This window comes from Alligator mississippiensis, chromosome 1 (genome assembly GCF_030867095.1).
Source record: "Alligator mississippiensis isolate rAllMis1 chromosome 1, rAllMis1, whole genome shotgun sequence".
In the NCBI taxonomy this organism is placed as follows: Eukaryota; Metazoa; Chordata; order Crocodylia; family Alligatoridae; genus Alligator; species Alligator mississippiensis.
Genome location: NC_081824.1, coordinates 223,180,157 through 223,193,331, shown reverse-complemented (window position 1 = coordinate 223,193,331; position 13,175 = coordinate 223,180,157).

Below are 13,175 nucleotides of genomic sequence, written 5' to 3'. Positions count from 1 at the left end.
GCTTCCGCATCACATGTATTCAGCATCCCCGCACTTCAGAATGGCAGTGGGGGTGCTTTAATTAAAGCTTGTCAAACCAGCTTTAGTTAATGCACCCACCCTTGCTGCCATTTTGACTTGCGGGGATGCTGAATACATGTGATGTTGAAGGCACTTTAATTAGAGAGGCTCTCAGAGCCACTCTAATTAAAGTGCCCCCCAGTCAGGAGCACGTGTAAAGACACCCTTACAGTCTAAGTCTTGTTGGGTGTGCCATCAGCCTTTGTTGAGATCTGCTTTGGTCAGTGCTCTAGCAAAGCCTTTTTATGAGGTGTATGTGCACTGACCTGATCCTGGGTATGAAGGCCTAGTGGCAATGTGGTGGGGCTACTCATGGTGTGATAACTGCTATAAAATACCACAATGTTGCAACTTCCAGAGTAAGGTGATTATACGGCACGTCAGAACTCTAGTCCCCACTTCCTTGGGGGGTACTCCTTGGTCGAAGAAAGGCTAAGGGACCCTGACAGAAATGTGTCCTCACTGAGGTATTAGGCAGTCAGCAGCAGTTCTTATCTGTTGTTCTCTAGCAGAAACAACAACCTTCAGGGCATTGATTGTCTGGATTCAGTCTGGCCTTTGGATTCTGTCTCAATGGTCTAAAGGGGGAATGGTAGGTCCTGGGCAGGCTCCACTCCTCCATACTCTTGCCTAGGCATACACATCAAAGGTTTTGGTGTGATGATCATAGACCTCTTACGTGTACACAGTGATCTAGAGGATTGATAGTTGCTTACTGTATGTATTGACCAATGCTTGTATTAATATTTTAGCCATGCCTACAAAACCCATTACAGTCAGCTGAGAGCAACCTCCTACAAGTACCATTAATGTTCAAGTTTGCTTAGCAACAATGCATGGGAGGTCATTCTCAAAAGTCACCCCTCAGCTCTGAAATTCCCTCCTCCATGATCTCTGCCAGAGCCCAAGCATGAATATCTTGTGGAAGTGCTGTATGGCCTCCCTATCTAGGCAGGCGTTGTCACCCAAAGCTAGGCTGGGATGTAGTTTAGGGGGGTCCTATTTTATGTTTTAACTCTAGTTCCCTTAGTTAAATTTCCCTAGTATTCTAGTTTAAATTGTTTTATCCTCTTGCTCGTTCTCCTGTTTTATGTTATTCTGTAATTGTAAGATGCCCTAAACCTTTGTTGGGAAGGGTGGCCTATAAATCAAATAAATATATAAACTGCTCTCTCTTGTTATAGAGAGCAGGACACAAAACAGTGGGTTTAAACTGCAGCAAAGCAGAATTAAAATGAATTTCAGAAAAAACTTCCTGAAAAGAGCAGAAGAACAGAGGAACAAGCTGCCATGGGAAAGTCTATTATCGAAGGTTTTCAAGAAGAGGCTGGTTTGGCACCTGCCTGGAATGGAACAATACATCTTGCATCTGTGCAGGGGATTGGACAAGACCCTTGAGGTCTCTTCAAGTCTGTGAAACTCAGAACACCATCGCAAGCTCTGCTGAAGTCCTCTGGTGGTCACTCTTGACTGTGAGAGAAGGGGTTGAAGGAGACTCTACATATTAACAAGATGACCCAATTCCCCAGATTAACTACTACAACACATTGTTGGGTATCACCTGGGGAAAAGTACATTGGTAGAATCTACTAGTATCTCATAAAAAATGGAGAAACAAACACAAAAATGTTCAGACAAATGCATTTGAACACTGTTGGGCTGCTGCTAGGGAGATAGCTTTTTTGTTGTGTCAGTACCTAGCTACCCATTAAGCCATTTATTATTTAAAAGCCTTTACTTTATATATAGCTTTGAGAAATCTAGTGTTCTCTTACAATCATGGCAAGAAGTCAGATTCTAAATCTGGCTTTCACTGACTGAACTCAACACAGTTTTGATTTTCAGTTATGCAGTGGTCCTCTTATACTCCTCTATGATAGAACTGATCCCTAAAAGGGAGTGTAAAATTAATGTAGCATACATGTATTTTTCAGGCCCCTGCCTGTTCACTGATAAAAGGATATAAAAGAGCTTTAGAATGAATACAAACCAGGCCTAGAGACAGAAACTGCATAACAGAATTGGGTTGTTCTGTATAACAGTTGCATTTAGAAAATGGAATTAAATTACATTTCTACTAAACTACTAAAAACGGGCCATCGTAAGAGCATGAAGAATGGGGTAACAGTCAAGATCCAAACCTGCACCTTATCCAGTTACAACTGGGGATTTAAAGTTCTAGGTGCTCAAAGTTAGGTCCCCCAAAGCAAAGCACAGAAGAGCTAAATTCTGGTAGCCTTATGCACACAGAATAGCAACTCAGCCTGTGTGCAGTTTCTTTGACTTTGGTTGCATTATTCAGAGCAATTCCTACTCATTGAAAATAAGGATAATGGAATTTTGTTCTAAATTAATGACAGCCAAAGAAGTTATATAGAAATAAGCCTATCAAGGGAAATAAACACAGGGATGCAAGTGGGTTTTTTAATAAATGATAATGGGGAATGACATGAATGATTCAGAACAGCTAAAAGTTGAACTTCCTTTTTAAAATATGACTTAACAGGGGTAGGAGGAGGGAAGGAATCATAGACAGAAAACTAAAAAAAAAAAAAGGTATTTCTGGAGAAATAAATAGTGACAAAGGCCAGGTATGGACATCTTTGGGCCTGTGAATATAGGAAGCAGAAGTGTGGGGGAAATACATGGTATTTTTATGGGGACATAATGGTCTAGATGGTCAAAATTTCCCAGTACCCCAGACTTATGCATCTAAATAAAAACAGTTTGATCACAGCTCTTAGCTGGATTGATGTGTGCTCAGCACCTCTCATAAACAGCTGTTCTTTCATTTGGCTACTAAAGTACAGATGTAGGAAGTTAACTTTAGGCACCAGATTCAGTCATATTGACCTTTGTACAATGCCCAGAACTGAGAGTAGGCCTAAAGAACCACCTTTGCCATCTCACCCCTCAGGGTTGTGCCATTTATGCTACACGCTTCAGGAGATCCATAGCTGAATCCGGGTTCTTAATATTAGAAAGTCGATTTATGGCCCCAACACTAAGAAACATGATCTCTTCCTAACAACCCTCTGTATCTGTGTGAAGAAGTGCAGCTATTCCATAAATCAGAGGAAATGCAAGTTGGTATGAATACAACTTCACCTAGCAATGGGATGAACACTATATTATGCTTGGAATAATACAAGACCAAATGCCCTCCTAGGCTTTTCCAGAAAAAAATGAGTCCCTATGTTTCATAGAATCACAGGAAAGTAGGTCTGAAAGGGACTTCTAATCCCTTGCTTAAGGCAGGATGATCCTTGACTAAACTATCCCAATGAAGCATATACAAGTGTCTTTCTAATCAGCTCTTGAAAACTTCCAGGGGTGGAGCTCCTAGGTAGCTTAGGTAGCTAGGCTTAAACACCCTCATAGTCACAAAGTTAGTTTGAATCTCCAACCTAAATTTCCTCTGCTGCAGTTTAAGGCCATTGCTTCTAGTCCTGTCCCCTGTAGCCATAGAAAAAAGTCTCTCTCTGTCCTGTTTACACTCCTGCTCCAGGCATTTGAAGACTATTGCCAATTTCCCTCTCAGTCTTCTCTTTCCCAGACTAAAACTAACCCTGTTCTTTTAGCCTCTCGTCATACGTCCTCATAAGTCCCAGGCCTCTAATAATTTTTGTCACTTTTTGCTGGACTATTTCCAATCTGTCCACTTTTTTCTTGAAGTGTAGGGCCCAAAACTGGACACAGTACTCCAGGTGAAGGCTATTTCTGTAATCATACAACTCCAGTTGCTACCCACAATGTAATTGCTAGAGAAGGCAAGGACCAGGGTCCCTTAGTCTAGGAAACTGCCTGAGACTAGGACTAGATTCACGCTTCACTGCTCATGAAAAACGAGACCTCATTTCTCTAGGCTTATAATTAGGGGTGCACTGATAGAGAATTTTTGGGTTAATACTGATGGCTGATTTTTAATGAGCCATATCAGCCAATACCAATCCAATTCTGATATATAGCTGAGCAGCATGGAGAGCAGCATCTGGCTGGTAAGTCTGTTGTGGGGGAAGGAGCTTGGTGGGGAGGGAAGGTGTATGGGGGGGGTACAGATCGAGGCCCCATGCTGAGGGAGACAGCGGAGCTAGGGCACGTGCAGGTGCTGCACAGCTGAGGTGGAGCATGGGACGGAGCCACGAGTGCCTTGTCCGGGAGGTGCAGGGATGGCTCCCACTGCTACATGCACCCCAGGATGGCATGGGGAGCACATGCCTCCAGATCTGTGTGCAGGGCAAGGGTGGGCTGCCATTGTGGGCTGGGGCCAGGGCAGTGCCGGGCTCTTCCCAGCAGGGGAGCTGGGCCAGGCTGCACTCGGGGTGGTGGCAGCACTGGGAGGGGACTACAGGGAGGGGGCTGCAGCCACCTCAAAATTGGCCGTAGCGCCCCCAATCCTACCTTCCAGCACCACCACCGCCCACTTTGAGTGCTCACCCTGGCTGCCTCTGCCCCAGCCGCAGCCCCACTCCCTCCCTACCTGTGGGGGCCTCAATCTGCCCCCCCACCCCATGCCCCTTCCTTTACAATTGATTTACCAGCCATGCTGCTGGGCTGCACTCCTGGCTGCCTGCGTGCTGCGCTGTGGCTGAGTGCATGCACGGGATATTTATTGGCCACATCAGCCAAAAAAAGCTGATTGCCAATACAGTCAATTTTCCTTATATCAGTGCCAATCTGATATGGGACTGATGTATTGGTGCACCTCTTATAATAAAATCAGGTCATTTGGGGACCATTGGGGACTAGCTATTTCCCTAAGGCAAACCCATTAAGATTCTGAGTGGGGATGTCATTCAGAAAGACATGGTCATGAGAAATTCATTATCTTAGCAAGATCAGAAATTTGCCCTGTACAGTATTCACATGTTGAAGGACCAGTAGATCATCCTGTGCAATAGCTTAGAGGAGCGCATATGTGAGTACATCTGGTAGCACCCAAGGCAGCTAGAAACTGAACCATTTCCAAGAAGCCATGCATTATTTATTGATGGTGCTGACTTTAGGGATGAAATCAAATATTGATTGCCTTTCTTTTGAATAGCATCACTAGAGTTTATGAATGCATAGTAGATAGCTGGGTGGCATCTGGATAATTCCAAGGGTCAGAATGGAATTATCCAGTGGCATAAGATAAAGTATTCATTCCTTTTCATGATGGTTGTTCCTTTAGCAGCAAGGTCCTACACTGTCTGTGAAAAAGGCCTTTTTAATCCAGCTCCATCATACTTTCTGGAATGAAGCTGACAATATCCCCAGTTGTTGCTCTTCTCCTTGTACTCCTGTCTGTGTGAGTGTGCGTATGTCTACATCAAAGCAGCAAAGAATCTGATCTCCCTGCCAAGACCATAACCCCTTCCCTCCTGCTTTCACTTTGCAAGCATTGTCCCTGTAAATGAGACAAGTGAGACACCACTGGGGTGTCCCATGCTGCTGCTCTTGAGCATGCCACAAACCCAGGTCTTTAGTATCAGGGCATCCTCATCATGTTGTTTTTGGGATTGATACACACTGGGTACATCTACACATGATGCTACTTCGCTATAGCAACGTGCTTGGGCAACCACAAAAGCTTTAGTTCAAGCACCCCTGCTGCCATTTTTAAGCGCAGGGATACTGATTTTGGAGATGCGGCAGCGCTTTAATTAGAGTGGCTCTCAAAGCCACTCTAATTAAAGTGCTGGCCCACTGCCCACCCCTGGACCACATGTAGAAGTGCCCTCCATTGTGAAGTACTAGAAAAAGGTGTATTAGCCTATTTTAATGTGCATTAGCTAAACAGCATATTTTTTGTGACACTTTACTGAGCATTAAAATAGGCTAATGCACATTAAAGTGGATGTGTTGGCGTATCCACTAAGTCTTATCTTTCTGGCTACATCCTACTGTGGCTTTTAGGATGGTCTCATAGGAGGGAGCCAACTGAAGTCTCCTACCATCCCAGAGCAGCAACTCTGTAGGCATCTGACATGGTGCACTGTAGCTTCTTCTTTGGTTAACTTCACTCCCAGTAGCAGACATGAGAGTGTAGAGGTTTCTGAACTCTCTCTCTGTTAGCATTGAACACAAGGAAGCACAAGAACTATGATGGCAGGACCCTGTTCCTCCTGCTGGCTCACTGTCTCCAGACACCTCTATCCAAGGCCAGCCTGAATCTGACTCCTGGTTTATTAGTCACTCTGGAAAGGATGGGACTGTACAGAAGTAAAACAAAGCATTCTGTTCAAAATAACCTTTCCTTATGCTTCTGTAAAAGAATACCCATGCAGCCAGGGTCACCCTTAGGTCCACAGAACACTGCTATCTTGCAAAGGTGCTTCTCACGAAGTTTCCTACCTGCTATGAAATGTTGCCTAACAAACAGAACCAAATGTGCTTCCTTATGTAAGTTACATCGGGCACACCTTGAAAGGAAGGACTCTGTTTTTTTCTGACTGGGAACAACTCATAGATAGGGATCTACCTAAGTCACACTGAAAGTGAACTCTGTGCACAGTGCCTCCTTTAATGTTGCTCTTTTCTCTGCACCTCCCTCACCCCTGCCACTGATTGGCAATGGGGCCCTGGCAGCTCCATTGCTCATCGCTTGCTCCTGACCAGCCAATAGGAAAAACCACAGTTTTAAATATGCCTACTGTAACAGGGGGTGCCTCTTTGGGGTCCGTCTACTGGTGGCACTGCCCACCTGTTATGGGCCAACCACCCACCTTCTCGCCTGCCATGCCTTGTTTTTAATTGATTAATAGATGTAATTAAGCGGGAGGCTGCCCATTTCCTGCCCCGATGCCAGGGGGTGCTAACTGTGGCTCTGTTCCTCCCAGAAATGGGTGAGCAGAATGCATAATTATTGTGAGCATGTTTTATTCAATTACTGGGATCCCACTAATGCTCTGCACCAGAGCCAGTTGTAGACTCTGGTGCTCTCCCATGGTGGGGACCAATAATGAACTGATTTTAAATTGGTTCTAGTGTGGTCTCAGGGTTGCTACTGACAATTAGCAGATTGTTGGTCCCAGTCCCAGGACCACATTTGATTGTATTATCTCTGTGGAGCAGTACAACATTAGCTAACACGTGTTACTTAATACCATCTGGAGATACTCCTTGCTAGAAAAGGCATAACCACTACTATAGGATATGATATGATATGAGCACACTTAGCATGTGTTATCTTGCTTGAACGCACATTCACTTGTGTTTTAAGTGCATTTAACACAAGCTAAGTGTCCCATGTGACAGTTCCCCAAGACTCGGGTACAAGCATATCACTGGAGACAGTCTCTGTTTTGCTGTCTGAAGGCTAAATAGATGAGACACAAAATGGATGGAAATGTGAAGATGAGATGACTTTCACAAGGACACACAGCACTTCGATGGCAGGGTCTGGAAGAAAACCCAAGTCTTTTTACTTCTAGTCCAGTGCCCAATCTCAAGTATAGCTGGCCTCCATGAAGCAGGAGTTACATTCCTGAGCAGCATATATTGGGAAATGAACTTCAGGAAATTTTGGCACTGGAAAGAGATTTAAAATTCCAAAGTTATTCTAAATTATTTTAGAGAGGGCACAGTCAACTTCCTATGAAGCTCCAAGTCATTCCAGTTGTTCGCTGCCATCTTGCACTGCAGTCTCAGAACCAATTAATCACAAATTTCCTCAAAGTCACTTGCCAGTCTCCTCCCTCCTGTGTCTCTTCCAAAATATTCTCTATCACCATCACAGATATATTATCTTGCTTTTTTCTTAATTTTGTTTTCTTTCCTTAACATGTTTCCAGCCTCTCAGAATACCCTCAAATTATTCCTTGAGGGTATTTGCAACACTTTGGGGCTTGTCTGATCTGCTTAATACCTGCTAGCTTTTTGGTACATAATTAGCAAGGGCATAGCTGCATGGCATTAATTGGCTTCTTAAATCCATCCACCTATCCTCCCTGTGCAAAATGTACACTAGGCATTCCTCTGCTTCATGTACATGTGGCTGCTAGCAGTTCATCTGTCTCAGTCAGCTCTCTGCAGAACTAGAGGTGACACTGTTATATGGTGTTCATTCATTTTCTTCCTGTGCAGTTACAGTCAAGGCAGTCATGATTTTTTTTTTCACTGCACAGATCGCCATCTGGTGGAGAAATGGTGCCATATGCTTTTTTCACAAAATACCAACTCCTACACATGCTTAATAGGGCATTGCCAGTATTTAGCATAGGTATTTGTTCCTTGGTAAAAGAATAACTCTATATTGCTGACACTGTGAGTTTAAAAATAAATTAGACTGATGAGGCAGTTCATCTTTTTTTTAAATGCTCAGTGGGAGAGATTTTGCTTAAAAATAGCTTGCCCAAAAAAATCTATCAGAACTGAATACTAGGACTGTGCAAAGCTTCGGTCCCTGATTCTATTCAGCAGAGATTTGCCCCTACTCAATGGCTGATTCTCCAAAACGAAATTGAATCAGAGGAGCCTTTACTCTCCGAATCGAATCGGAGAGATTTGGAAACATTTGGTGATTTGAACATGGACACAGCTTTAAATGTTTTTTCTATGTACCTCTAGGTAGCAGGGGCTGATGAGTGCTACAATGCTGGGGTGGTTGGAGTGTCCCACAGAAGCATGGGGGGCTCCCCAGTGTGCTCGGCAGCAGACCCGGAAAAGGACCAGAAGCACTTCCAGTCCACTTCTGGGTCCACTGGGGAATGCACTGGGGGCCCCCTCCCCCACATGGCTTGGCAACTGGTGTCTCCTGGGTCTGGGGGGGCACCCAGGGTCCCCCCGCAGCCAATTGCTGAGCCAACTGCATGTGGGGGGAGGGGGGGGCCCGTGCGTTCCCTGGCAAACATGAAGTGGACCAGAAGTACTTCCTGTCCACTTCCGGGTTCACTGCTGAGTACATGGAGGGTCCTCCCCCCGCCCCCCCAACTCCTGTGGGACACTCCATCTGCCCCAGCATCACACTGTCCACAAGCCGCGTTGGTGCATTCTCAAGGTATGTAGAAAAAACATTTAAAGCTGTGTCTATGGCCGAATCGCTGATTCTCCGAATCAGCATCGAATCTTCAGATTCGGATTAGGCTGAATCAAATCAGGGACAGTGATCTGAATCAACTAACTGAATCACTGTCCCTGATTCGGGCCGAATTTGAATTGAATAGGGCCCACTTTGCACACCCCTCCTGAATGCACACAAGGCACAACCATGGTATACTAATAATGATAAGCTAACAAGTTTTACATAATTTTCACACAAAAGCTAAAACTGATAGATAAGCCGGTTGTCTTATGTTGTTGTGCAAGCTACTGGCTCTTTTTATTGTTCTTTTATTGCATTGGTACAATCTGATCAAGCCCTGATCCAACGGCAAGTGTAGTCTTCTCAATGAATTAAATGAGCTTTGGATCTAGCCTTCAAAGAAAACTACTAACATTTAGTTACAGACATACTACAGAGCTTTTAAAAGAAGGAAAACATGGCATCAGATTGCACAGATACGTTACGACCCTCAAAATGAATAAAAGATCCTACTTTTCTTTTAATGATAGATAGAGAGGCAGAATATATGTCTCTCTAATAGATATAGATATAGATATTTATTGTCTAGGTATAATGCAAGGGACATTACTGTAGGTTAACTTGACATTGAAGAGAAGGCTGAAGCGGTTGACTTGTCTCAAGCAGAGCCTCATTTCTTTGGATTCTGCTAATTCACTCCTGTCAGATAGGATTTCACCTTATGGATCCGCAGAAGCACAGGACTGGAAGTGACTGTCAGGGTTACTGACTCTAGTTTCCTGAAAGCATAGGCTGTGGTGTAAATCAAGGATGGCCAACCTGTGGCACAGTTTGCATGGGCAGCCTCTGGGTGTGGCATATAGCAGATCAGGGAGGGGACAAGTAGAATAGTGGCAACTGGCCTGGAAGGAGCACAGGGAAGGAAGCAGAAAGCAGAGCAGTACATCAGGCAGGTGAAAAGGATTGGAGTGGCACTCAGGGAGGATGCAGAGCTAATCTGTGGCATGTGTGCCAAAAAGGTTGGCCCCAACTGAGGTAGCCATAACTAAGTGACACACGGTATGTTTCACCTCTAGAATGGTTCAGCCTGCACCAAATGTCAGGCATTTCACTGAGATCTATATCCTTGAATTCCCCTAAGGAAGCCTTACCCCACCCCACATTTCAGATCACACTAATTTTTGTATTCACAATATATTTTGCCAAGAAATTCAAGCAAGTTTCAAAGTGTAGAGTGACATTGTAATAAAGTGCATTGCCTTGGATAGGACCATGAATCCTGCTTAGTATTCAAATACCTGCTATTATCTCAGCTGTATCCCAGGTGCAACTATTTCTTCTGATTTAGCAGCAGTGAAAGCTTCCAGCTTCCTTTCTTTGGTAGATACTAAAGTAGACCAATCTTTGTTAGGAACAGGTTGGCTGGAAGAGGAGCCAGGCCATATATCTTGCCAGCTCCAAAAACTGTAAGGTTTTTTATAAGCTCAAACTCAGAATACCATTGTCCAAGTGTACATAAAACAAACCTTGTTAATGTTCTTCCTGGGAAACTAGTTTACCAGTACTCATACGGAAAGAAAGATTACATTTCTGGTTTTTTGGATCCCCATAGCAGCTGTGTGACTTATTACAAGTCCAAAATGTATTTTGTGAAGCTTCTGGCTGTGTAAAACTTCTGACATATGCTGGTGTATAGCTGGGTTTAATATTCTTTGCTGTTATTAAACCCAACCATTATATTTATATTACAGCAATGCCAGCAGGTCCCAGCTGAGATCAGGGGCCAGTTATGCTGGACCATGTATATACATATAATTGGAGGCAGTTTCTTCTCTGGAGTCTAAACCAGCGAGGGGACAGAGTACAACATATAGAGGACCATCAAAATAATGAACCTGGCTTTAAAATTGTGAGTTTTTTCTTTTTCTTTCTTTTTTTTTAAAGAAATGGTTATAGATTCTTATTTGCTTTCTCATTTTCTGAACTTTCAGGATAGACTGGAAGTCACATTTTCAAGCTTCTGTCTACAATCAGGAGAACAAGCAGAGGGTGAAATTTGATCTCAATAAACAACTCCCCCTCCATCCTGCCACTGCACACACACATGTTAAATATCCCTTATCATCACATGGTACTGGGACCGATGGCTTTAAGAATACATCAAATATTGAGATTCATGATAAAATGGCAACCCTGAATGTGACAGCTAGAAATTTTTAGTTCAGTTTCAGCCTGTGCTATAGAGCTAGAGTATGGTTTATGAAGGGAAGGCAGATAGAAGTGGAGTTAAGAGCAAGAAAATGGGAAAGTTCTGGGCACCACACTTCAGGAAGGACATGGAGAAGCTTGAGAGAGTCTAGAGAAGAGCCACTCGTATGATTAGAGGCTAGAAGAGCAAGCCATATGAGGAAAGGCTGACAGATATGGGACTGTTTAGCCTAGAAAAGGGAAGACTTTGGAGGGATTTGGTGGCAGCTTACAAATATATCAGAGGTGAGTATTAGGGGCTAGGCAAACAACTATTCACCAAAGCGCCCCAGGGGAAAACCTGGAGCAACAGTCATAAACTCCTAGAAGAAGATTTCAGACTGGATATAAAGAAAAACTTCTTCACGGTTTGTGTGACAGGACTCTGGAATAGCCTCCCAGCGAGGGTGGTTCAGGCACCTACCCTGGAGATCTTCAAAAGGAGACTGGATGCACACCTCACTGGGGTTATTTCACCCCCACAGTCTTTCCTGCCCAGAGCAGGGGGGATGGACCCGATGCTCTCACAAGGTCCCTTGCAGCCCTAAATTTCTGTGAATCTGTGAAAGGCAAAAAAGGGGCAGGGAAAAGAGAGAGAAAGAGATGTGAAAGGGGGAGAAAGGGACAGATACAAAAGAGCATAAAGACGGCACTCTGTTCACTGTGAATGTGCTTTTGTTTCTTTCACATATTGTGTCTTGTCTGCCTAGACTGTACACTCTTAAGAGTAAGAACTGTCCCTTACTAGACATTTGCTCAGTGCCTGGAGCAACGGGGCTGCAATTTTGAATGAGAGCACCAGGAGGGAAAGGCCAGAAGAGAATACAGCAAACAATCCATCAACAGCCAGAGTTTGATGTCTCGCTTCTGAGTCAATCAAAGGTCATCACTACTGCACAGAGACACAGCTACTCCTCACTTAACGTCATAGTTACATTCTTGAAAAATGTGACTTTAAGCAAAACAATGTTAAGCGAATCTAATTATGTCACAGTAGTTACCTACTAGCAGGCAGCAGCCAAACAATGTTATAACCAAACACTGAGCGACTTTAAACGAGTATGCTCTCTAATAGATCAGCGACGTAATAACAAAACAACGTTAACCGAGATGACATTAAGTGAGGAGTACCCATATCAGCATTGCCCTAACTTCAGGGCTGGGGCTCATCTTACTTCCCTCTGCTGCTGAGCTGATTATACCCAACCACACTGCAAACCAATGCACCTGCCCTCTGCTACTTGGCACCCTCTAGTACTGAAGGCAGGGCCATAGCACCTCATTTTGGAAAAACATATTGTTGCAGTGGAAGGATGCACAGGAAGCAGCAGCAACATTCTCGTCAGGAGTTAGGCCCCAAAATATGAGATTGCTTTAAAAAGTGAGATGATGATGTGGTAGTTGATGAACATTTTAGCTATCTCCTGGTTTTGACCTTTGGAAGTTCATCTTTTTTCAAGCTATTTTCTGAAATCATTGCATCTGGAGGGCTCTTTCTTTCTAAAAAAGAAAAGCTGAGACTCAAAAATTTTAATTTGAAACAATGATGTTGGTGACAAAAAAAAAAATGATGCAGCATTACAATAAAGGTCAGCACACAATACTTCTCATCTGCAGAGAGCAACACAGGAGATGCAGATGCATGCTTTCAAGGCATGCTCCAAACAAGCCGAGATAAGCCTATCGATAGGCTTATGTAATCAGACTGCCTCAGCAAAGCAATGCAAAACATTTTCAGCTCCAGTCGTGAAAGACTGTAACCTATCTTCCTTTGAAAAAAAAGTCGTGCCTCTCGCTAGACTTGTGATCTGTTTCCAGAGCTGGAATGATTTTACAGCACTTATCCACTGCATTAATGAGGATG